Source organism: Equus caballus, chromosome 19, assembly GCF_041296265.1.
Source record: "Equus caballus isolate H_3958 breed thoroughbred chromosome 19, TB-T2T, whole genome shotgun sequence".
Taxonomy (NCBI): Eukaryota; Metazoa; Chordata; class Mammalia; order Perissodactyla; family Equidae; genus Equus; species Equus caballus.
This window is the reverse complement of record NC_091702.1, coordinates 5,729,715-5,754,330: the sequence shown is the minus strand read 5'-3', so window position 1 is coordinate 5,754,330 and position 24,616 is coordinate 5,729,715. Positions and strand designations below refer to the sequence as shown.

Here is a 24,616-nt window from a genome sequence, read left to right as displayed (position 1 = left end):
CATCTAGTCTTCTAGCTAGTATTACTCCACCTGTAGAAGAAGCCTCTGACAGCGGACAGAAAAGACAAAATCAACCAATCTGTAAAACTGGAAGAGGATCTGTCCTTTACGGCCAAACTAGCTCTTCACAAAGAGGAGCTATAATTGGTCATTAGGAAACTATTCTGTCTTTGGTAGCAATTACCCTCTCTCTCCTTTTTTTGAGATGAGTGCTTCTCCCATAAGTCAAATGTCCTTATTTAATATGGGGGGAGGCAGGGAAGAGATTTTGATTACTATACTCTTACTAATTTACAAACAGTAACAACCTAATCCTAATTTATCTCTATTGAGACCAGACTAAGAAATAGGCCTAAATCAAAGGGACCTAGTTCACACATAAAGATGAATTCCCTGAGAGAAAGGACTATGGAGAAAAAATTCTCCAGGGACAACGTGGAATCTCCTCGATGAAAGCCTGTAGAAACAGAAGATTCATGCAGCTGTGAAGCCTTAGGCACTATACTTGGATCATACGGCAATTCAAGATCCCTGCCACGCTGATCTAAAGAGAACATTTATCTTCTTTCTAAACAGAAATGTAGAAAAACATCTAAGTGTTAAAATAAAAGCAAAAACTTCTTAACCTCAAACTCTACGACAATTATATATACTTATGCAAACCATTTGCTATGGCAAATCCACCTCATTACTCTAGGGAGCAAAAAAGGCAAACAGTATGACCAAAACTCCTACTATGTCTCAATTCCCGTCAAATCCGGACGGTGTCAGGAAGTGCCTTATTCAGCCAGAAAATGTCCAGTGACTAATTTAACTGAAAGGTAATTTATTTAATTAAAAAGAGAAATGGAAGCACTTACTGGATTAAAAAAGAAATGGTATATATACTTATCAGAATCAAACAGTTTCCGCCCTATGGCAATTCGATAACTAAGTGAATACACCTTTTTAAATGTTTTTAGATTAAGAACTTTACTGTCCAGGAGTAGTGCTGACTATAGACTGTCCTATTAAAAATACAGTTTGAAATATTTAAGATTTATGGCTCCAGGGCACTAAATCCCCACTCACATTTATAATGACCAAAACGTAGAAGATGAACATTGAAAAGCAACTGCAAATAAGTGTTCACTTCTCCAGGGAAGTCGTAAGGTCTGCCGACATGATGTGCAATGGATAACTGGTCTTCGGTTCAGCAACTAAGACATAAATTATGTGTCAGCTGCTCACACAGGCGCAGGACAAGGAGGGCAGTGATGGTATGGGAAAGAACGTGAGTCTCAGAAATACAGCCTACTGCTATCGTCCCTTTCCCGCTTGTACACATTACATTCAGGCACCCTTTCCAAGTGATTACAGACTCAGAGATGTCTAGCCTGGGGAGCAGACAGTTCTTCTGCACACGTTAGGAAATGGAGACTCTATCTGGTTTCGCTGTACAATGCACATCTTGCACCATCATACGTAGTGGCCCCAAACTCACCTTCCGGAGCCCCGTGCCCGGCAGCAGACGGGAACTCCCAGGTCTTTTAGGAATGGGGGAAAGGAAGTCTCATTCTTAACAAATTCAACCACCAAAGCCCTCCCTCATTCTAGAAAAGTTGGAGGCAGCAAAGGTTCCATTAAATTGGGCCCTATTTCTCACTAAACAGAGAAAGAAAGAATTCTCCAGCGAGATCAAGGAGTCAAGATTTATAGGTTTGTTGCTCAGATGGAAAGTAAATCTTCACTTTTTCAGCAAGGCTTTTTACAGCACAGACTTCAACTTTATTGAGAGGATATTAATATATCTGTATTATGATTTTTCTGTATATGATTATTCACTTAAAATGCTTTGTATTTTTCAAAGGAGGGCCTATAACTATAAAAGAAGCTATAAAAGGTACAATGTGCCATTAATGATTTTTTTAAATGATGGCTTTATTTGTTTTTTATTTGTTTATTTAAACTTTGCCTTTGAAGATTTATATGAAAAGCAGATTATAACTGGGGCCAGCCCAGTGGTGTAGTGGTTAAGTTCTTGTGCTCCACTTCGGTGGCCCGTGGTTTGTGGGTTTGGATCCCAGCCACAGCCCTACACACCGCTCAGCAAACCATGCCGTGGTGGCATCCCACATACAAAATAGAGGAAGACTGGCACAGATGTTAGCTCAGGGCCAATCTTCCTCACACACACACAAAAATATTATAACTAACCATCACCAAAGCTTGAACTTCACTTAGGTTAATTGAGGGAATAACGTAATAAGTAGTCTTCTGGAATAGAAATACAAGACTAGCATCTACTAAATAGACCAACTCAGTATTACAAACGAATGAGAAAATATTTTGCTGTTTAAAACTGGCAATCATTTATATATTAGGAAATTATTTTGGTCCTCAAAAAAAAAACTGCTTCAGCATAAAAGAAATTATACAAGTACATACATACCCCTACATACTTATCCTAAAGTCAAGCCTTTGGTACTTAGAAGTAAAATAAAACATAAATCACTATTGCTTATTGAGAATGGCTATGTTAATGCCACTCTAAGTTCTATGCAAGCCTTTCATGAGGCAAAAATGTTAGAGATTCTCTGTAGCAGGAGGGAGATTCTGCCAGCGAACAAGGGGAGTGGGTGAGAACAGCTGTTTGAATGTGACTCACCGTCTGCTCTGACTTCTGACCCCACTATGTTTTTAACTGCAGGGCTTTCTTAAGTAATTGCGAGATCCACCGACTAAGGTTTCCAGCATAGAGTTTTCAAGACCACCACCACATGTCGCAGGGACACAACCATCAGAATCAAACAAGAAACTCCCAGTCCTACTGAGCAACATGAGAAGACCAGGCAGCGTGCACCTAACAAGGCCGTGCACGCTTCATGACTCAGATGATGAGATCTGCGAGCTTCAACCAGAAACTGATAGCACACTCTCTGGAGACAGGCGGCTCCAAGTCTGAATCCCAGTTTCAAAGCCTCCTTTCACCACCTGTGAGCTGTGAGAGATCCTGGGTAAATCACTTCACCTCTCAGTGCCTTTATTTCTACAGAGACACAATGGGGACAACATGGCACCTACCTCAAAAGCTGTTACGACAATGAAAATTAGGTGATATATATCAAGCACTTGGAAACACTGCCTGGCATTTTATACATAGTCGATAAATGTCAGCCATTATTATTATTACCAGTAATAGTGGTTTCTTTACTTCTCCTCCAATCCAGAAATCCCACTTCTGGAAATCTACCCTGGAGAAATAATCCAAACTACAGTAGAGGCACAAAAATACTTAGTACCATGTTATTTACAATGGTGAAAAGTTAGAGAAACCTAAATGTACACTAATAAGGAAGCAATTGAGTCATTTATCCAATATCCATCCAGCAAAATATTACTCCGTAACTAAGAATACATTAGAAACACAGTAAAGAATTATGGAGCAAAATGGCTATGTGTTTATACAATTATACAAAGCGAAAAGAGCCAAAATTTAAAACTATATGGACATCATTATAACAATCTAAAATTATACTTAAAGTGCATACTAAAAAAACTAAAGCAAGTAATACACCAAAATCATCACAGTGGATGTGAAGATAATATTTGGGGTGAATTTTTTTCTTTTCTGTACTATCACATAGTCATATTACTTTTATAATTTTAAGATTATTTTTAAATGTTTAACTTGCTACAGACTTATTTTAAGACTAATTAAATAGGGTTGGGAAAATGGTAACAAAAGTTAAACCACAAATATATTACTGAAATGGTTAAGAATCAAAGTAGAAATTAAGAATAAAACAAGTGCTTGAAATATTAACACTCAAAATAAAAATATTATTTAAAAAACTGAGTCCCTAATGAGTTACCCAGTATTTAAACTGGACAGAGTCCAGGGACCACTTACATCTGAGACTGAATGATAGACATATTTTTTATTGTAAAATGACTGTCAGGGAAACGAAATGATTTAAGAGAAATGAAGACATTGCGCTGTTTTTTAGTCTTGGAAAAGCTATCTCCTGTAACAAAACCTAAATTAGTCTCGGTAACAAAGTAACATAGTAATAAATGCCTTTCCATTGAATAAATCAGACCTTATATATAACATATCTTTTCATTGTTTTAAAATGAGTCCATTTAGATAAGGTATGACAGAAATAACGTTTTACAAATTGGGGAGGAAATGGTCGATGAACATTTTATGAATTCCAGAAAATATCTAAATAGAAGGGAGGAAGGAAACAAATTTCTAACCAAACTCACTATTGTCCAAATCTGTTAGCTCAGGGCTAATCTTCCTCACCAAAAAAAAAAACGGGGGGGGGGGGGGGCGGGCTCATCTCTCCAAGTAGATGGAATGCTCCCTGAGGGCAGAGAATGCACTGCTTGATCTTCAGGCATCAGAGAGAGTTTAACACTGTTTTCCACACGTGGCAGACTATATAGAAAATGCTGGTTTAACTGAACTGAACATCTAAATAATCCGTTCAGAAGAGGCACCAAGGTCAGCAGTCAACTCAAAAAGGTTCCTAAACACAGGATGGGGGCAAGGGGAGGGGGCTTATTAAGGGGGAAGTGCTCCTTGCCTTTTGGCAGAAATCTTAATGTGCCACTTTATTTATTTTTTCTTTTTCTTTTTCTCCCCAAAGCCCCCCGGTACATAGTTGTATATTCTTTGTTGTGGGTCCTTCTAGTTGTGGCATGTGGGATGCTGCCTCAGCGTGGTTTGACGAGCAGTGTCATGTCTGCGCCCAGGATTCGAACCAACGAAACACTGGGCCGCCTGCAGCGGAGCGCGCAAACTTAACTGCTCGGCCACGGGGCCAGCCCCTTAATGTGCCACTTTAAACCAAAATAATGTGAATTTTCTCTTAAACCATAAGGCATTTGTCCATACTAAATCCACAGGCCTCTTGTACATCAGTAATGTGGGAACCCAACATTTACTAAGAGCAGCTGTAACGCCTGAGAGCAGATCACTCATTGTGCCACTCGTTATTTATTTATTCAGAGCTATATCTAACTTCAGAAAGGATCCAGTGAAACGTACTGAGTACATATACCACAACAAGATAAAATGACATAGCTAAGAGGAGAAAGAGAAAAATGGGACAAAAGAAAGCTGAATGCAGGAAAGAGAGGCTGTCCTGGGAGTAGGTTCATGCACCAAATTAATGTATTCTATAAAATTCTGCACATTTGCTCGAGGAAGGTCAGAGGTTTGGCTCTAAGAATTCTAGCAGCCAACAAAAACAGGATGATCCAATCAGTTACACGAGTCAGCATCTTAAGATAAAAATAAAAGCTATCAGAGAACTCTCTCCCCCTTGGTCCTCATAAGAGGAAACTACATCGTGTAACAAATCAAATACTCAACGACATCCTTGCAGCTGACTTGTCACAGCTTCGGAAGACCATCCCTCTTAATGACCCTCCCAGGCACATGACAGCACACAAGTCAAATCAACGCAAATGATGAAGAGGAAGGCAACCCACCCAAGGAAAGGGTCCACTACACAGCCCCTGCAGGTCTAGCTTTATCAGAAACAGATTTCATTCCACCTACACTAACCTAAAATCCAGAGGCTTCATGCATCCACTTACCTTGAAATTATAAACAAAACTTGATGCACAAGTCCATTTCTCGGAGGAATACGTTTGTAGTTTCATAACATCCTCAGAGAAGCATGACTCAAGAAAGGATAAGAGCCCCTGATCTACAGCACTAGACTGTGTGCATCCTTCAGGCATCCCTCCACAAGCACTTTCTCTTCGGAGATTTGGAGAACTGCTGAGCCTCAAGACCGCATCCTGACAAGCATCTGATGGGTGCTCCTCTCTGATGTCAATGTGGAACTCTGAGCTTAACCACTGGCGAGGCTGTGTCTCAGCCGTACAAGACAATGATACGTGACCTTTCAGACCATAATGCCCACAAGCACATGGAGCACCTAACAATCTGCTCTTCTGGGCAGCTTTCAGCTATAAGCATTCACAAAGTTACCTCAAAGGACTGGTGATATTCCCTCTAGATAACATAAAAAGTAAAAACAAAAACCCATCTTTTGCTTGCGGATAAAAAATTACAGGTAAGCACAAAAGAATCATTTTCCTACATAAACATTATTTTTTAATTTTAAAGATAACCTTCCCACGTCAGTTGATACAATTTGAGCTATGTTCTTTTTTGCCTTTTTGTTGTCTTCATCTTTTGCTATACCGCAACACAAGCACTGCCATAGCCTTAGACACACACACACACACACACAGTCAACCATCCACCCATAGTATCGTGGTTAGAATGTCTCAAGGGCCCAAGGCCATCAAGTGAGGAAGCTGGCCTGTAGGGCCACCGAGACAAGACCCTTTAAGATCTCACCCATCTAGAAGTCACAGGCATCCAGAGTCTGGTCCTCAGCATAACAAGGCCAAACACATATCTTTATCAAACATACACACTTGAGTAGACTCAAGAGAACTAACTCATCCTAACCCAACTAGAAGGGACTGAAATGCAAATGAGAATACCAATTTACTAACTAATCAGAGAGAATATCCCTTCTCACTAATCAGAAAATTCACATCTGAAGCCACAACGCTGCTTGCCTAATGCTAGGATACGAGGTATCCTGGATTGATAGTCAATTCACCAGAAGTTAGACCAAAGAGAGACAGAGAGTTTGGGGAACACCCAATGAATTATCCAACCTACACCTTTTTAGGGACAAAGTTGTCCCTTTCACACGCAGGTCTCCTTCCCTTGGACATCATCGCCCTAACACTGCAGGCTTCTTGGTCTGTGAGCTTTCTTCCTCCACAGCCTTCTCTCCATTAGGAACTTCTCTAGAGAGGGTACAATACAACTGATGAGGGGGTGCCGTACATGCATCATTAGCCTTGTTTCAGATCAAAATCTCCCAGATAAAGCTGCTCAAGCCACCCACCCGAGGCCACAGCTGGATAAGGCAGAGCAGAGATTCAAAGCCAGATCTCAAGCCCAAGCCCCCTTTCGAGCTTGCAGTAAATGACTGCTTTCAAGTGTCTTCCCACGGCTTCCACCTCCCAGCCTGATTGAAATGCCCCTCCTCAGGGTCCCCTAACACCCTAAGCACCCCATGGCACTAAGTGCTGGTACACAAATCTCTCTCTCACTCCACTGAAACGTTCTGAGGATGGGGATCATAGCTCACTCATCTCTGTATCCCTCGTGTGCTATCCATCTATCCAGATAAATATGCAAACTAATTTGTCAGTGGTTTAATATGAAGGTCACCAAACTGAAGGCCTTGAACTCGCTGTGTAGGCTTAGGAAGGTCACAACTTCTCCAGCCATCAACAAACATCTCATCTAAAACATGGGATGAAATGGATATATGAGGTGGCTTAGGTCCCTTCTGGATCTAAAAAGCACTAGCACTATAGACGGGCCCTGGTTTTTTATAGCCTATCTTAGCAGTTTGAATTATTAGAAATAAGTTAACCTCGTTGGTCTTCTGTACCACTCAACAGAAGCATATACATAAATAATAGCTCAGAAAAAGCTTCCTCTTTTCTGAAAGGAGATAACTATCATTTACACCAAAATCAAACAGTGGCACCGTCCTCTGGTGACTGCTCAAGGACCTGAACACCACAAAAGGCAAGAATTTGATGGTGGGATTTTCTTTGAATAAAAGAAAAATCAGGAGAGATTTTTACCTAATATTCTTTGTTATTATCATATTCCCAATAGCAACCAACTCACTCCTTTTTACAGCACTTTCCTTATTTTGCTCTAAAACAAAGCCAAAATGAATGAACTGGCTCCATACTGCAGGAGGTCAGAAATAGAACAATTACTTTATTTTTAAGGGTACTGGTAATATTAATTATTTTGCAAACAACAGGCTTTCTAAAGTAAGGCACAACGGAAAGCATTTCATAGTTTGGCTAACAAACATCATCTTCTTGTTTAGCATTTAAGAACTTAATGAAAAGCCCTGTACATGTAAAATACTCCTGGTTAAATAAGAGCATTTATCATGTCCCTTTTCTGGATGGTATATTTACTGGAGGACAGTACTGGAAATTTTTCAACCTGAAATCTGCTTGGGTCTGTAACTTTCAGGTTTTAGAATATCAACTTAATAGAAAACTTAAAATACCCATTCACTTACACGTGCGGGCTCAAAATATGTCAATATAGCACAGCCAAACAAGTACAACCCAAAGTTCCACAACATTAATAGTATATCCAGACCTTTCAATTAAACACAAAACTGTGCTAAGGCCAGAAGCAGACTATCATCTGCCAACAATTTTAATGTAAAAAGCATATAATAAATATAAGTTTTGCTGAATGGTTTACAACAGGCCAGGCACATAAAATGAAAATACGCACATTCTAACTCAAACCAAGGAAACAAATCAGTCATTATACTGGCGACCTCATCATTAAGGTGTGTCTTCCTCAAGTACACAGCACGTCTGTCAATCAAGTTCACATCCTCCTCCTCCTGTGAGGGGAAAGGAAGCCCACACTACACCAGAGGCTGCGAATCACAACCAGCGAGAAACCCTGAGTAGCAAAGCCAGAATACAGAAAGGGCTGGGGCGGGCGGAAACAGGAGAAACTGACTTCAGCTCTACCAAATACACTTTCCAACTAAGTTTGCCACTCCTGGCAAAGTTGGTTCTACAAGGCAGGAAAACACACTGTCCTGGAAAGAGGAGCAGAGCAATGGGTGAAGTCATTTTGCATCGAAGATGCAGATAAGCTAACCAATTGAAAGCTTTCTCAACGTCCACCCAAAACAAAGACTGAAGAACAAGCAAGCCCTTGAAAAGGAGTGACATGCCCTACCGCCCATCCAGACGCCAGAAGGGCCGAGAAGAGAGGTGGGGGAAAAGTTGGATGGGAGCATGGGGGTGTGGGGGAGGGGGAAATGGCGAAGGAGGGGGAGCATGAGTAAGAAATTATGCTGCAAAAAAACAAAAACAAAGTATTCAGCAATAAACCGTCACAAACTGCCAAACTGAGAGAGATGGGGCCGGCCTGGGGCTCTGTGGAGCGCGGCGCTGCGGCCACCTGTGCCACTCACCCCGCCTGAGCCCATGCCCGAGGACCAGAGCCAAGCCCCGCCTCGACCTCCAGGAATCCGAGCCCCGCGCACAACCAAGGCGCCACAGAAATGCGGGAGAGAGACCTGACTCGGCCTCTACCTTCGCCTCTGGCTCCGAGAAAACCCCAAATAAAGGGGTTTAGCAGCAAGGACACCTCTTCGCGCTCACGCCGGCCAGGGCGTGGGGGTGAGATCCGAGCGCCGCCACCCCTGCAAAGGCCGGAGGCAGCTCCGTCCCGCTCCCCGATCCAGCCAACGCGGGCGGCCGGCTGTCACCTGGCCGCACTGCACCCGCCAAGTTAATGGAGCCGGGAAGCAGCGCAGAGACGCCCCTCGGGCGCCTCCTCGGGGCGCAGGCACGGCACGGAGTCCCAGCTCCTTCACCCACCCTGACTCGCCTCTGAAGATTCTGTCCCTTTCCCTAACGAAGCATCACAGACACTTTCTTCCATCTTTGTGCCCAGCTCAGCCCAAACCTCAGAACTGAAGCTCTGAGGCCCCGGGCCAAAGGCCACCCCAGAAACCACTCACTCTTCCCGCGAAGCCCGCACAGACACCGCTGGGCTCCGGCCCTGGGGAACCTCATAAGTCACGAGGCACGAACCCGGCTGTGGACGGCCCTCCCTCCCCCAAACGGGATCCAGCCGTGTTTTGGGCAACTTGAGCCGCATTTGAACGAGCGGCCTTGTCCAGCCGGCACCAGGTCATCACCACGCCCCTCGCACCCAGGTCCTACCCCGCGGCGCAGGCAACGTCCTGGTGTACACACACACACACACTCACACAAGCACACCCTGTCAAACAAAGCCCCGGAGAACTCCTACCTCGCCCCCGTGTCCGTCGAAGATCCCGAAGATGGACGGGTGCGACTTGTTGGCCAGGTCCGTGAGAACTTCGAAGCGGTCCTCCATGTGGTCTCTCCGGCCCTGGATGGAATACCCCGCCACGTTGTGGCTCTTGAACTGCCAGGTCTTGGAGAACTCCGCCTCCAGCACGTCGAGGCCCCCCGAGCCGCTCGTTCTGCACCATCTCGGCCACCTTGCCCTTGACCATCTTCACGGCGTCCCGGCTGGACTTGACGATGGTCTTCACCTCGTCCATGTGGAAGAAGTAACTCCACAGCGCCAAGCTGATGCACAGCAGGAAGAGCGTCTCGGGTCTCAGCAAGAAGTAGCACATGAGGCGACCCAGCAGAGACAGCAAAGTCATTGTATCCTCGCTAGAGCCCGACCACCAGCACGCGCGCGCCCCGAAGGCTCGCCCGTCCGGAGCGGGGGGGACGGCCCGCGGGAGGGGCAGCAGGTGAGGCGGCGCGGGGCGCGAGAGCCGGCGGGGAGCGAGGCGAGTCCCCTCGGCCGCCGCTGTAAGGGAGCGCGGAGCCGCGAGCCCGCCGATCCCTTCAGACGCCGGTCCCCCGAGAAAAAATGTTTTGCGGCAGCCAGGGCAGAGGCGGGGTCCGCGGAGCCCGGCGACGCAGCACGATGGACGCGGAGCCGCAGGCGGCCGGCGGCTCTGCGTGCCTCTCCCGGCAGCTCGCGCTCCGCTCGGCCCGACTCTGCTCGGCGTCGCCCGCGCGCCCGCTCCTCGGCCGGGCTCGCGCTCGCCCCGCCCCGCGCGTTCGCCACGCCCCGCGCGCTCGCCACGCCCCCGGAGCCGGGACTCCAGGAGCCGGGACTCCAGGCCCCGGGGCTCCGGGCGAGCTGTCAGAGGCCAGGGAGCCTCGGCGGCGGCCGGCGCGCACGCAGCTCCCGGCGGCCCAGCGAAGCGAGGGCGAGGCGAGGGGCGCGTCCACGGCCGAGCTCGAGCGGACGCTGGTTCCTCCTCCCGCGCGGGCTCCCGGGACAATACGACACTGACCCTGGTCGTCGTCACGCTCCTTGCCCGGGAGCCGCGGCCGCCGGCTGGAAAGCAGAGGCCCGGCCGTGAGCGCCCCCCTCCGGCAGGCCGCGCGGTAGCGCCGTCCCCGCGTCGCCCGCATAAGGCAAGCGAGAAGGGACGCACGTCTGCCGCCTGGGAAAGCGGGGCGGAGCGGGCCGGCCGCTGGGGTTCGGTGGCGGGGGCCTGCCCGGATCCCCCGAGGCGAGGAGGATCGTGGCCTCGCAGCCTCCTCGCGACGGGCCAAGACCCCCTGGAGGAGGACAGCAAGTGAGGACTGGGGCGCCTGGAGGTCGCTAAGATTCTCGCCCCCGGAGGGCGAGGAGGGGCTGCCTCTGCGAGCTGCCGCCCGCGAGCAGGGGACTCCGGCACGGAGGCTCCCCTGGGCGCTGCCGTTCCCCGGAGGGACAGGGAGCCTCCCAGCGTGGCCGGCGCGGCCAGTCTTCCTCAGCAAAAAGAGGAGGATTGGCGGCAGATGTTAGCTCAGGGCTAACCTTCCTCAAAATAAATAAATAATTACAGAGATAGATCAAGGATAGTTGTTTTCCGAATAAAATTTTTATACCATTGCACCAAGTGTTTACATAAACCCAACTTATCCTAAGAATCTTGCATCTGATTGCCCTAGGCTTCTCTAGGAGAATCTTCAAACAAGCTTCCTAAATTATAATCTTAATCTAAATCATCACCTAAATTTTTTTATCCTAATTAACACACATCAACATTCTAGCTAATTTATAATATGAAACATTGTGAATAGTTGAATAATCCTGCTTAAAACCCTTAAATGACTTCTCATTGCTCTTAGAATAAAGACAAGAGTCTTAGCTATGGCCTTCCTCTCCTTCTCAGCCTTATTCCACACCCCCTGCTCCCTCAGCCCACCCACTTCAGCCACATTTGCCTCCTCGCACTTCCTGTAAAGCATCAAGCTCCCGCTTGCCTCGGGCCTTTCTTCCTGCAGTTCCGTTTAGCTGGAACGCTGGCCTTCCCAGGCCCACTCTCCCACCCACACTCCTAACTGGTGTGCCTCAGGCCTCAGCCCACACATCCTTTCCTAGAGCCTTCCCGACTCTGCAACCTGAGTCAGCTGCCTCTTGCCCCGCCTCATGGCAACGTGTACTTTTACTTCAGAGTGCTCATCAAAGTTGTAAACACATATTTTTTGTGAGTTTTTACAAATTAACATCTGTTTCCCCCCCACTCTCACTATGATTTATATGCTCCATGAGGGCAGGAATGTGTCTGTTTTGTCCTCCATGGTAACTCCACCACCTAACACACTGCCTTGCACACAGTAGGCATACTGTAAATGTCTGTTCATGAATGAATGAAGTTATTCTGAAATCATTATTTCAGCCCAACTCCAATTTTCTCTACTATTGCTGGTGATAAATGAAACACATTAATGTGCCTTTGAATCCCAGATAACAATAAAAAAAAAGAAGTCAAAGAATAGCTCACCCATTGGTTAGTTGAAAATTGATTTTACTAACAGATGGAAAACATCAAAGGCCATTCAGATGCTTTTACTTTTTTTTTTTTACATCTTTGCTCATCTTCTCTTAAGATTATATTTTCATTACAAAGGGAAATTCTTTGCAAGAGCAAACATCTTTTCAAAATGAGTGTCCTGTGTCCATTTTTCTACTAAGATATTTGTCTTTACTTCTACAGTGTAAAAGGTTTTTAATATATTAAGGCTATCATTCCAGTTGTAAAGATATTTCCCATCTTGTCATTTACCTTTCTATTGTTTACAATGCTTTGAAATATAAGGAGCTTTATTTGATTTCATTTTTGTTGTTTATATTTTCTTTTTATAAGGAGAATTCTATCTTTTCCTTCAAAATTTGTGCTGTTTATGTCATGCTTAGAATGGGCAAGTAAGCTTTTTATTCCTCCATGCACAGCAGAATCTGCAATGCACCCAGGGTACTTTTCTCCAGCTATTTTTCCCACCACCCCCAAGAAAATGTAGAGTATAACTCATTCATTTACTCATTCCTCTATTTATAACTTTGTCATTTATTCAGCACCAGGAACCAGGAAAACTGACACAATGCCTATCTTCATGGAGCCTGTAGTGAGAAGAACCAATCATAAATATACTACAAATAGACAAATGTCATTAACAAAAGCATACGCGTACAGTATTAATTCCTGTGGTGAACTTGCTGATTGTAAAGTCATGCTTAAGGGGCTGAGGGCCCTTCTATAATGGAAGGAATTGCCATTCTCGGGTTGGCCCTCCCTCTTCCAGAGTTCACTACTTCCACCATGTTGATCTCTTGTCACGTCCACCCCAAATCACAAGCCCATCTCCACCACTCAAGTTATTTAACCTTTTTGTACCTCGATTTTCTCATCAGTAAAATAGATATACTTATCACACCTAATCTATAGGTCATTTTAAGGATTACAGGAGCTAATATACATGAAGCGCTTAGAAGAGTGCCTGGCACATAGTAAGCACCCAATAGAAGTGAATTATTATTAGTTGAAGGGCGTGAATAGATACAATAAGTTTATAGGCAACTCATAAATACAGAGCAGGGTATGATAAGACCCTGCCTGACAGAAGACCCATGAGGATTCTGAGGAGGAGGCAATCGTACCTGGTTAGAGGGATCAGGAAGGCCTCGTGAAGGGGGGATGGGGCATTTGGGATGGCAGGGTTTGGACGTGCAGAAAAAGGGGGGTAGGACTGGGGGTATAGACTTCCAGAAGGAAGGAATGGCACTCATTCTGTTTGCTCACTGTGTTTCAAAAAGAGGAAAGCTTAGAGGACTAGCAGGAGGGAAAGCAGGATTGGTCCCATGGCACTGTATTTCGAAGAGCTTTGAATAATAAGTTTATATTACTTCATTGGTCATACAGAGAGGCTGGCAGTTTTCGAAAGGGGAACAGTAGCAAGATCGGAATCCGGTTACTAGAATGTGATTAAATCTACTCAAATCCATCATGGTAATAGGAAACGTTTCCTCAGAACTTACACATTGTATTTGCACACCCATGTTCATAGCAGCACTATTGACCAGAGCCAAGAGGTGGAAGCAACCCGCATGTCCATTGACGAATGAAGGGACAAATAAAATGTGGTATATACATAACACGATGGGATATTATTCAGCTTTAAAAAGAAAGGAAATACTGTCACATGCTGCGACATGGATGAACCTGGAGGATGTTACACTAAGTGGAATAAGCCAGTCACAGAAAGACAAACACTGTATGATTCCACTTACACTATGCGGTATCTCGAGTAGTCAAATTCCTAGAAACATAAAGTAGAATGGTGATTGTCAGGGGCTGTGGGAGGGGTTAATGGGGGGTTGTTCTTTAATGGGTATAGTGTGTCAACTTTGCAAGGTGGAAAAGTTCTGGAGATTCGTTGCACAACAATGTAAACATTCTCAACCTAATGAACTGAACGCTTAAAAATAGTTAAGCTGGTAAATTTTATGTTTTTTACCAGAATAATAAAAATAAAACGTAGATTTGCTGCTGGTGACTTCAGCTTTTGCCACTAATAAGCTGATTTGGAGTCCTTTTTGAAAGAAGAGTCAGCCTTATCAACGTTCATTTAGGAATCAATAGTGTCAGGTGCCTCTTTTCCCCAGTCGTCCTTTGAAACGGGCTCATCACAGCTGGACTTGGTGGCCCCACAGTCACAGTCCTAGGGAAGGTGAGTGCAAACCAATGCAACTTTAGAGCCAGAGTATCTAGAATGACATTAAGAAACAGTAGGTCTCAGAGGTTGGGACAGCCACAACGTGAAGTGACTGCATTTAGGACACATGCTGAAATCCTGGGTACACTTCTGGGCGGAGAAGTTGTGAGCAGACATAAAGTAAGTCGGCTTGCTGGGTGAGACCCAGTTGGAAGTTGAAGAAAAGACCTGATTGCAGTGATTATGTGTCTGAATCTAATTTTAAAATATCCTGAACCTTACAACAGAAAAATCCTGTGGTTTGGTAGCTTAAGAGGGGAGTACATTTTTATTTGAGATTCATCCTGTTGACCTTAAAAATAAAACAGCCAATTATTTTACCTTCAAAACAAGTTTACTTGGGAATAGCCAAAGAATAGCAATTCAGGTTACGCATGCTGTGGGAATCACGGCAAATCCAATGAACAAGGGAGAGGGACGTTATTTTATAAAGAAAAAGGAGAAATTTGGGAGGGGTTGTTTTGCAGGAAAGTCCATTGGAGAAAAGCAAGCATTCAACGATGGTTTCTCATGCTGAGTGTTGTTGGGGTAGCCAATTTCTGTTTTGGATACAAGGCACATTTCTTCCTGTAATTAACGAGTCTTTCCTTTTAACGACTTCCGTTGGGGTCTGTAATTGACTATCTTTCCTGTAATTTAGGTCCAGTGGTGTTCCTGGGGGCTCACCCTTCTGGCCTCCTGACTCCATTTTCAATGAGGGTTTCCCTTATCAATCTTCACAGTCCCAAAGAGTAACAGATACTGAACAATAAAGCCTCCTCGTCATTCACACAGATAATTCTCACCGGGGATGAGGGCAAGGAGGAGAGAAAAGAACACTTATGAGAATTAGATCAGAGGAAGAGGGAGATGTAGTTTGACCAAGCGTATTGTTCAAGCTCCCTTTTTAAATGAAATGTGAATGTAACAGGTTGAGTTAAAAAGAAGTAGATCCTTTTAAAAAGAATTGTTTTTTATGTTTTGCTCTTGTAGCCTTGAGAACAAAACAACAAAGTGAAAAGGTAACTTCCCTCCTCCTCTCTTGGGGAGGAAGAGCCTCCAGACCTCGGGCTCTGGGCCTCTGGGTCCCTCACACAGGAGGGCACTGACAGCTCTTCAGTGCTGGGAGCTTATTCCACAGACCACCCCGGCGGTGGTTTGGAAGGTCTGTGCCTGTGGAGAGAAGGGGCCTGGAATGGGGGTGGGACAGAGAGTTTTCAGAGAGGTGGAGCACCAAGGGGTAGGACCCTAGCACCCTGGGGTGGGGGGTGCTGTGTGAATTCCTGAGGATGGAGCACCAGGTTCATGACCTTGGGAGCCCAGGCCAGGCTCAGAGGTCCAAGCTGGGGACAGAGGGAGTGGATGCCACGTCAGGATCGTCTGCTGCCTCAGGGTGCAGCCAAGAGTGAGCTGACCTGGGCCCAAAGCCGGGTGAGCAAGCCCTGCGTCTCTTGCATTCGGGGTTCCTTAAGACCCTGGTTGACAGCGCTGCTCTACAACAGTCATAATCCCCAAGCACGCACTTTCAGAGACCCCATCTTACATCACATGAAAGGTACTGAAATGCACCTGTGTCCCACATTAAATAAAATTTCTTTGTCCAAAACATTTTTTTGAGTTTTCATAATTTTGCTTCCGAGATTTTTCTATGCCTAACTCATTTAATTTATGTTTGGCTCTAATTTCTGAGGAAAATATTGTGTGTATTGTAAAAATTTGTTTTTTTAAGTTTTTTTATTTTCTCTTTTTCTCCCCGAAGCCCCCCGGTACATAGTTGTGTATATTTAGTTGTGGGTCCTTCTAGTTGTGGCATGTGGGATGCCGCCTCAGCAAGGCCTGATGAGTGGTGCCATGTCCACGCCCAGGATTCGAACTGGTGAAACCCTGGGCCACCGAAGCAGACTGTGTGAACTTAACCACTCGGCCACAGGGCTGGCCCCTAAAAATTTTTTTGAACTGTTTTCGAATTTGACAGTTTTTTTTTTTTTTTTGAGAAAGATTGGCCCTGAGCTAACATCTGTGTCAATCCCCCTCTATTTTATATGTGGGACACCTGCCGCAGCGTGGCTTGACATCGGTGCTAGGTCTACACCCGGGATGTGAACCTCGGGCCTCCAAGGCGGAGCACACAAACCCAATGGCTCTGACACCGGGCCAGTCCCTGTGGCAGTTTTTTAATACTAAATTTAATTACTAATAAATAGGTAACAATAGAACATTTTCTAAAGTTTAATTAAGCATCCATCAATTGTGATTTGGCTAGTTTTTTTGAAACGAGTGGCCTTTTCTCATCTTCAGGTCTAAGAGATTCTCAAGGCCCTGAAAAGCTCATGGGTCCTGGCACTCTGACTCTAGGGTCTACTCGATAAAGTATTCCTGGATGTGTTGCAGGAAAAGGGAAGGGGCTAGAAGGATGACCAACATTCCATCTATTACCAGCCTTGTTGAGTGGAAAGCTGAAATCGCATTTAATTTAGGATGTTCAAGAAATGCAGTATTTCTTGTCTCCAGTGTCGTGGAAGGATCCATGCCTGAGACACACACTGAAGAGAGTAGCTACAGGGGGCACAGCTGTAAAAGTTTGGGAAGCCCTGATCTGGTCAGTCTTACTCCAAGGGTCTTCAGGCAGTACCTAAAAAAGGTGCTGACTGGGAGGGGCTGGCTGTCCTGATGGCCCATGTGAGGTGCCCATACATCAAACTCACCCACTAGTTCCCAAACTGTTTTGAATAGTTGCACGAATTTTGAAGTTATTAGCCTCCAAGAGTAAATATCTCTCTCTATTTTGGTGATGAAGATTAGCCCTGAGCTAACGCCTGCTGCCAATCCTCCCCTTTTTGCTGAGGAAGAGTGGCCCTGAGCTAACATCTGTGCCCATCTCCCTCTATTTTCTATGTGGGATGCCTGCCACAGCATGGCTTGACAAGCTGTGTGTAGATCAGCTCCCCGGATTCGAACCGGCAAATGCCAGGCTGCCAAAGGGGAGCACACGAACTTAAACCATGCGCCACCGGGCCGGGCCCCAAGAGTAAATATTTTTAAGGACAAAACTCACTTAGCTGGATGTTTGCTAGTGTGTTTAATTTAATTTTATGTTATGCTTATTGCTTGTGTGCTTGTGGTACATAGGTTAAAATGCTGATTTACAAGAGGATATTTTAATTTAGCAAGCTGGCTGTGGTATAAAGTTTTAATTTTCTTTAAAAAATGTAAATTTGCATACCACATAAAATCAAGTGGTGGTTCTGTCTAGCAGCAAGGAAGTAAACTCGAGAGTCTTGTTTGTCCAGATTGATGTATTGTGTCTTGATGGCCTGCTCTACTTGGCACCAACACTTTCCCCCAGTGTGTGTTAGTCTCTGCTCTCAGCATGTGATGCTTCTTTGTAAGAGAAAATGATATACTGTCTTACCCCAGGTCCTCTAGAAAACAGAGCCTGAGGCACAACTAATGTGCAAACGCGATACCAGGAAGCAAGAGCAAGGGGAAGGCATGCTCAGTCACGCCATTCGGCTCTCAAGCAGCTGTATGGGAACCTTACTTCTCAGAACAGTTCGTGGGAGTGAGGGCAGGGAGAAAGGAGAAGTATTCATTTTTCTGCTTCTTCACATTTACTCTCTCTCAGTGGTCAAAGTTAGCCCCAAGGGGCACTCACTTCTGCATTCTTCCTAATTGTTTCCTGGCCCTCTGGGCAGCTGTTGGACACACCAAAGCCTTTGTCAGCAGAAGGGCCTTCCTCTGAGTGAGCTATAGGTCGAGGGAGAGCCAGCAAGATGAGGGCAAGACCCAGGGACACTCCTGCCTGCCTACCTGCAGCCTCAGGACTTGCCTGGTCAAACCAGCACGTGTCAGGAATGCTAGGCAGGTCCTGAGGTGTGTCATGCCTCAGTCGTGACCGTGAGGCCCCAAGGGAGCAGATGAGAGGGATACGGGGTGAGGCCTGAGGTGAGGTGCTAATGAGTTGTTCTGTGAGCACAAGGGACTGGGAGCAACTGCTGCAGAGAGCCCAGCTGGCACCCTGGCGGAGTGCTGTAAGCCCTACTTCCGAGGTGAGCTTGTTGAGAGCCTCCCTCCAAAAATGATCCAGACCTTCTCTCTAAGCCGTAAGAACAAGGTCCATGGCAAGCAATCTTCCCAGAGGGCCATCGGTAGCATTGAGCAGAAAGGCATCTTAGAGGAAAAGTGGGAAGGTTCATAACTAAGTCTAGCACTTACTCCACTAGAAAATAAGTAGAGATCCTTGCAAGGCAGGACAGGTATGTCCCACAAAACATCTTCCCTGGGAGGATGCCTCTTGATTTCAGTGGTTTTTAATATATTTACAAGGTTGTGCAATCATTACCACTATCTATTTCCAGAACATTTTTGTCATCCCAAGAGAAACCCCATATACGTTAGCAGTCAGCCTCATTTGCCCTTCCTCCAGGCCTGTGAACCACTAATCTAATCTATTTCTGTCTCTTTGTTTGCCTATTCTGGACATTCCATATAAATGGAGTCATACAATGTGTAGCCTTTTGCATGTGGCTTCTTTCACTTAGCATATTTTCAAGGACTATCTGTGTTGTAACATGTATCAGTATTTCATTCCTTTTCATGGCTGTCTAAGATTCCACTGTTCATATATAACACATTTTGTTTATCCTTTGATCAGCTGATAGACATTTTGTTTGTTTCCACTTTTTGATACTTCTTGATTTTTAATGCTCAATTCCATACAATGTCATATCTCTTGAAATAATGTTTTCAGCAATATTTATATAGAACGATTTATATTTCTATCCTGAAAACTTAATACAACATTTTAAACAAAAGGAAGAAGGAGAAAAGTCATGATTTATATTCTAAATAAAATTGGTAGAATCACACATAGATATTTTGAAAAGTGTGCTGAGTGTCAATGAAGGGGATGTCCATCTGGGACGTTGCTGGAGCTAAGAAAGAGATCCAAACATCATAGTCATCCACAGTGCATAAAGTTTGTGGTTAAATATTTGGTTTAGTTTCCTCAAAAGCAGAAAATAGAGACAAGGATCCGAGTTTAAATATCTTATTTGGTTAAGGATCTGGGAAACACCGGTAAGGTAGTCAGTGTTGGACACATGCCTCAGAGTTACTCCATCAGGAGTGAGGGAGCAGTGGTCTTTAGCCACCCACTCTGTCAGTCATTGGGTGAGAACTGCTCCCAGGGGGCGTTATTGGAGACATTTCGACCCTGTGACAAAGTCCTAGTCCGGGGACTGTGAGCTCAGTGGACTGTGAAGCCCTCAGGCGGAGTCTCAGGTGCTGGCAGCCGGAACTCAGCAGCTGCAGGAAAGGCCCGGGCCACAGACAGGGTCCGCTGCTGCGTGAGTCAGGCTCTCCAGAGAAGCGGAACCGGAAGAACCAACACGTGAAGGGAGTAGAGGAGATCTACTGCAGGAACTGGCTCACGCACTTCCGGAGGCTGAGTCGTCCCACCACCTGCCATCTGCAAGCTGGAGAGCCAGAGAGCCAGCAGAGCCGGTGGTGTCCTTCAGCCTGAGGCCTGAGGCCTGGGACCAGCCCAGTCGGCCAGTGTCATGCCCGGAGTCTGAAGGCCGAGAACCAGGAGCTCTGAGCTGAGGGCAGAAGATGGACATCCTCGCTCAAGAAGGGGGGTGGGGGACGGCCCGGTGGCTGCTGCAGGGGTCAAGTTCGCCCTCTCGGCTTTGGCGCCTGGGGTTCTCTGGGTCAGATCCCAGGCTCGGACCTACGCACTGCTCATCGCGCCATGCTGTGACAGGCGTCCTACATATAAAATAGAGGAAGACGGGCACAGGTCTTAGCTCAAGGCCAGTCTTCCTCAGCAAAAAGAGGAGGATTGGCGGCAGATGTTAGCTCAGGGCTAATATTCCTCAGAGAAAAAAAAGAAGAGAGAGAGGACATTCATCCTTCCTCCACTGTTTTGTGCCTTTGGGGCCCTCAGTGGATTGGATGGTGCCCGCACACATTAGTGAGGGCCATCGCTTTACGTAGTCTACTAAAGCAAAAGCTAATTTCTTCAGAAACACCCTTGCAGACACACCCAGAAACAATGTTTTACCTGCTGTCTGGGTATCCCTTGGGCCAGTCAAGTTGACACATAAAATGAACCATCACAGCAACATAGGACGTGCAAACTGTTCACATTGCTGCATACGAAGCAATCATTAATACAAGAATAAGCCTGTTAATTTTTTGGTGATCCGAAAGTCACAATTTGAGACATTTACATTTTAGCATGAACATTGTTTATTACATTTGGGCTTTTCACTGTGTAGTGTTGCGTTTTAGGAAAAGCTTAAGCGTTGACCGGTAGCCATTACAGTTTTTCCCTTTGAAAACAATGGCAAACAGGACCGGTTGTGTTTGTGGCATTTAACACTGCATTTTCAGGACTGGAGTACTCATGTTCAGAGGGAGACGCCTATTTATAAGCAAATGCTATATTCTAGGTCAGATCTCATTCTGGAAAAAGACACCGTCCGTGTGCACCGTAGTAGGTGGGAAGTGCTTCACTGAAGAGCCTGAGAGGAGCTGTCAGCGAGGAGCAGAGCTGAGGGCGGAGGGGGCGTGGCTGGGGGCGGGGCGTGGGTGTGCTTCCCACGCTCCCCGCAGTGTAGTCACAGCACCGTCTTTATTGAGCTACCCTTCACTAGCAGACATCTAAACCTGTCTTTTACTGAAACGTCCCTGGAACCACGCTCACATGACCACGGGAACTGTTTACCAAACAACTTTGTCCCATGAACTTTTACAATAAATCAGAGATGAAGACACAGCAATTTATCAGCTACTGAGTAACGTTGTAACAAATCCTTAGTAAGCCATTTATGAAAGATCTTTCCCAACAATGCATTCATAAAATAAACATCAAAACAGGAGATATTTTTCTTTTTCCCATGGTCTCAAACCCTTGTACCAACGCGGAACACGTGAAGGGCGTGTCCCACCCTCACTAGCTGCGGGCTGCCCGGCAGCGCTTCCCCCCGAGGCCGCAGGGCCCACGGCGTGAGGACATCTCGAGTTGGCGGAGGGGCTCCGCGGGTGATCCAGTTACCTCCTCTGTGGCCACGAGACCGCGCCTCTCCGCCGTCACCCGCGGCGCAACTGACGGAGGGCCCCGCGCTGAGCTCCATCGCCGGGCTTGCGGGGAGGCTGGTCCCAGCCAACGAGCGAGGGCTGCAGGGACGCCGGGCACCACGACGGGCCGGGCCTGGAGACAGGCCTGCTCCAGCGCGGGACGCGGCTCCGGGACTCTGGCGGCCGCGCTGAAGCTCCCTCAGGCTGTGGGCGCCCTGGGACGGCTGCCCAGCCTTCCTCCTGGCTCCTTCCCTCAGTCAGACCCGCAGCAGTTGGACGGGCTCCCAGCTCGTCTGCCTTTCTCCCCGTTTTCTCTCGCACAGATGTTTCCCCTAATAAAATCCTTTGCCTTCTAATCCCATCTTGGAGGCTGATTCTCAGCAGACCCAGAATAACACACTTTCTTAGTTTAGAACCACTGAATTAGATTCTCTTTACCCAGAATTTCTGGCTCTGCCTCCGAAATAGAAAGTTTATAATACTCAGTTGTGCGTGTTCCTCCAAATCGTCCTCTAGCCAGGTGGCTGCTTTTCTGTGAAGTCACCTGCTACTGTTTACAAGTTGCCCTCAAAATAAACTCTTCCAGACTTAACTCCTCAGCTTTGATTCCGCTAATTAGTAATTTTCTAAATGGTGCCCTATCCACAAAACCTTAAAAATGAATAAATAAAAGCAATTGTTTTCCTTTATATTTCAATTTTCAAGTTAAGATAATCAAAAACGTCTATTTTTCTGTTACATTTTTGTTCCTTTGTGTGTTTTTTTTTAAAAAACAAAAATATTTCTGAGTTCTGAAACACTGTTCACTGACGTGGTTATTCTCAAGTTTTACTGGGTTCAAGGACCCAGCATTGCCCCAGAAAAAGACTTAGACATGCAAAATTTTCACAAAAACCCTACACCAAGGGTCTTTCTAGGCTAAGGAACATTTCAGAATGTCCTCGTTGCTGCTCTGAATTTAATTTTGCTTCCTACTCTGAGCTACTTTTGAAAAGGAAAAGTTAAATTTGTTGTTCATGCTGATTCTTTGGAATTCATGTATAAGTCAATGGAACACATAAATGTAAGATTATATAACTTATATTTAACTCAGATGACCATTTTTTCACATAATCTTCCTGTCTGAAGCAGAGAGTTTATGGAGGAAAGTGCAGAAGATAATGTGGGACTATGGAATGCAGGTTCTGGAGACAGACTTCCTAGGTTTGAATTCCACATTGCCGTTCCTTACATATAACAAGCACTCTCCCACCTCAGGGCCTTTGCACTTGCTGTACCTTCTTCCTGGAAACCCCTTCTCTCAAATATTTACATGGCTCATTCACTCACTTCTTCAGGTCATTTCTCAAGTGTGACCTTATCAGAGAGACCTTCCTTATGGGCGCCACTCTCCATCAGTCTCTACCCTGACTCTGCTTTATATTTCTTCATAGAACTTGTCACCACCTGACATATCATCTATTTGTTTCTTTACTGTCCATGTCCTCTTGAAAGGATACAAAGCTCCATGTAAGGAAGGATTTTGCACAAACATACACACACATACCCATCAACCCCATTCTAGAACAATGCCTTACACAGGGTAGGTGCTCAATAAATATTTGTTAAATAAATTGTAGAACCTTAAAATAATGTACATTTTGGGATGTTTGCACAGAACAAAGACTACTTCTAATATAATAGTCTAAATTACTTTTAACTAATAGTGCTACTCGTCTTTTAATGAGATAGATAAATGACCTTTTAAAGCAGATACTTTGGTCTGCAAAAACATAGTATGGAAGTACATATTGATTTAGTCATCTCGAGATTCCAATAAAACTTCCTTCAGTAAATGTATGTGAAAGCTCACAAATAATTATAACTAATGCTTAAATGGTGCTTACTGCTTTAAATGGTCTACCTATGTTAGTTCGCTAAGTCTTTTAACAGCCCTGTGATACAGACAGTGATCCCCAGGTTACAGATAAAGAAGCCCAGGCATGGAAAGCTTGTAATCTACCCAAGATCACCTTGTTAACCAGTGGCAGAGCTGGGATTCAGGCAGTCAAGTCTGGATGCAAGCTCTTAACCACTACCTTATACGGTCTTTCTAGAACATGAAAGAGAAAACTGGAATTAATGGTCAGGGAAGTGTCTATGTTTCCATTGTTTGTACTTCCTACTTACAGTGTGAACATAGCACTGCCGTGGTTATTTAAAGTGCTCAAATTGTCTTCTCTAAAACTCGAAGAAAAAAACCCAAAAGGTTAATTGCTTGAACAACCATCCCACACCACTAGTAAAGCACAATCCTTGGCCACCTCTTTCCTGCCCCTCCTGAGCAGCTTGTTTCTACACACATTGCACCGCACTGAGTTTTCAACATCACCCTTGCAGTTCAGCCCGGGAATACGTTTTCATACCAAAGGTAGTTAGCTTGTAGAATGGTTTTCTGAGAGACAGTAGCAAAGTTGTTATAGTTTTGGGCTTGGAGAGCATTACCTGTCTAGGAATGTTCCTGAGGGGAGACGGCCCCGGGCCGGCCAATCCTGGGAGCACAGCTTCTCCTTCCTAGTCTGTGCTGCCCTGGTCCTTTGAGGGCATCAGGGTCCTTTCTGAAGGAGATATCACATTTTTTACTGATTCCAGATGTCCAATGAATTTGAGAACTGCATTTAGTCTGATCTATAATTTTGTACTGTATGCTGGAATTTTTGCCAAATCAATCTGAGAAAATAAGTTGGCAGTATTTCCAGTTTCAAAAGCAGGTGTGAAATGAATTTAAGCTTTGCAGGATGGTGAGGACCTAGGCCAGGCTCTTGATGACCACGGCTTACCACCGAGGACCGTGTGCCGGGAAGCTGTGCAGACACAG

At 45.5% G+C, this 24,616-nt stretch overlaps 1 long non-coding RNA gene across 1 annotated transcript; it reads right to left on the bottom strand.

The window, feature by feature from the left end:
* Positions 1-19,710: 19,710 nt before the first annotated feature.
* On the bottom strand, positions 19,711-21,967 carry LOC138919053 (uncharacterized). The gene is made up of 2 exons (XR_011428949.1): positions 21,737-21,967; positions 19,711-20,445 (listed from the first exon to the last, which is right to left on the bottom strand). It is a non-coding gene; the product is annotated as an uncharacterized lncRNA (long non-coding RNA).
* Between the last annotated feature and the right edge of the window lie 2,649 nt (positions 21,968-24,616).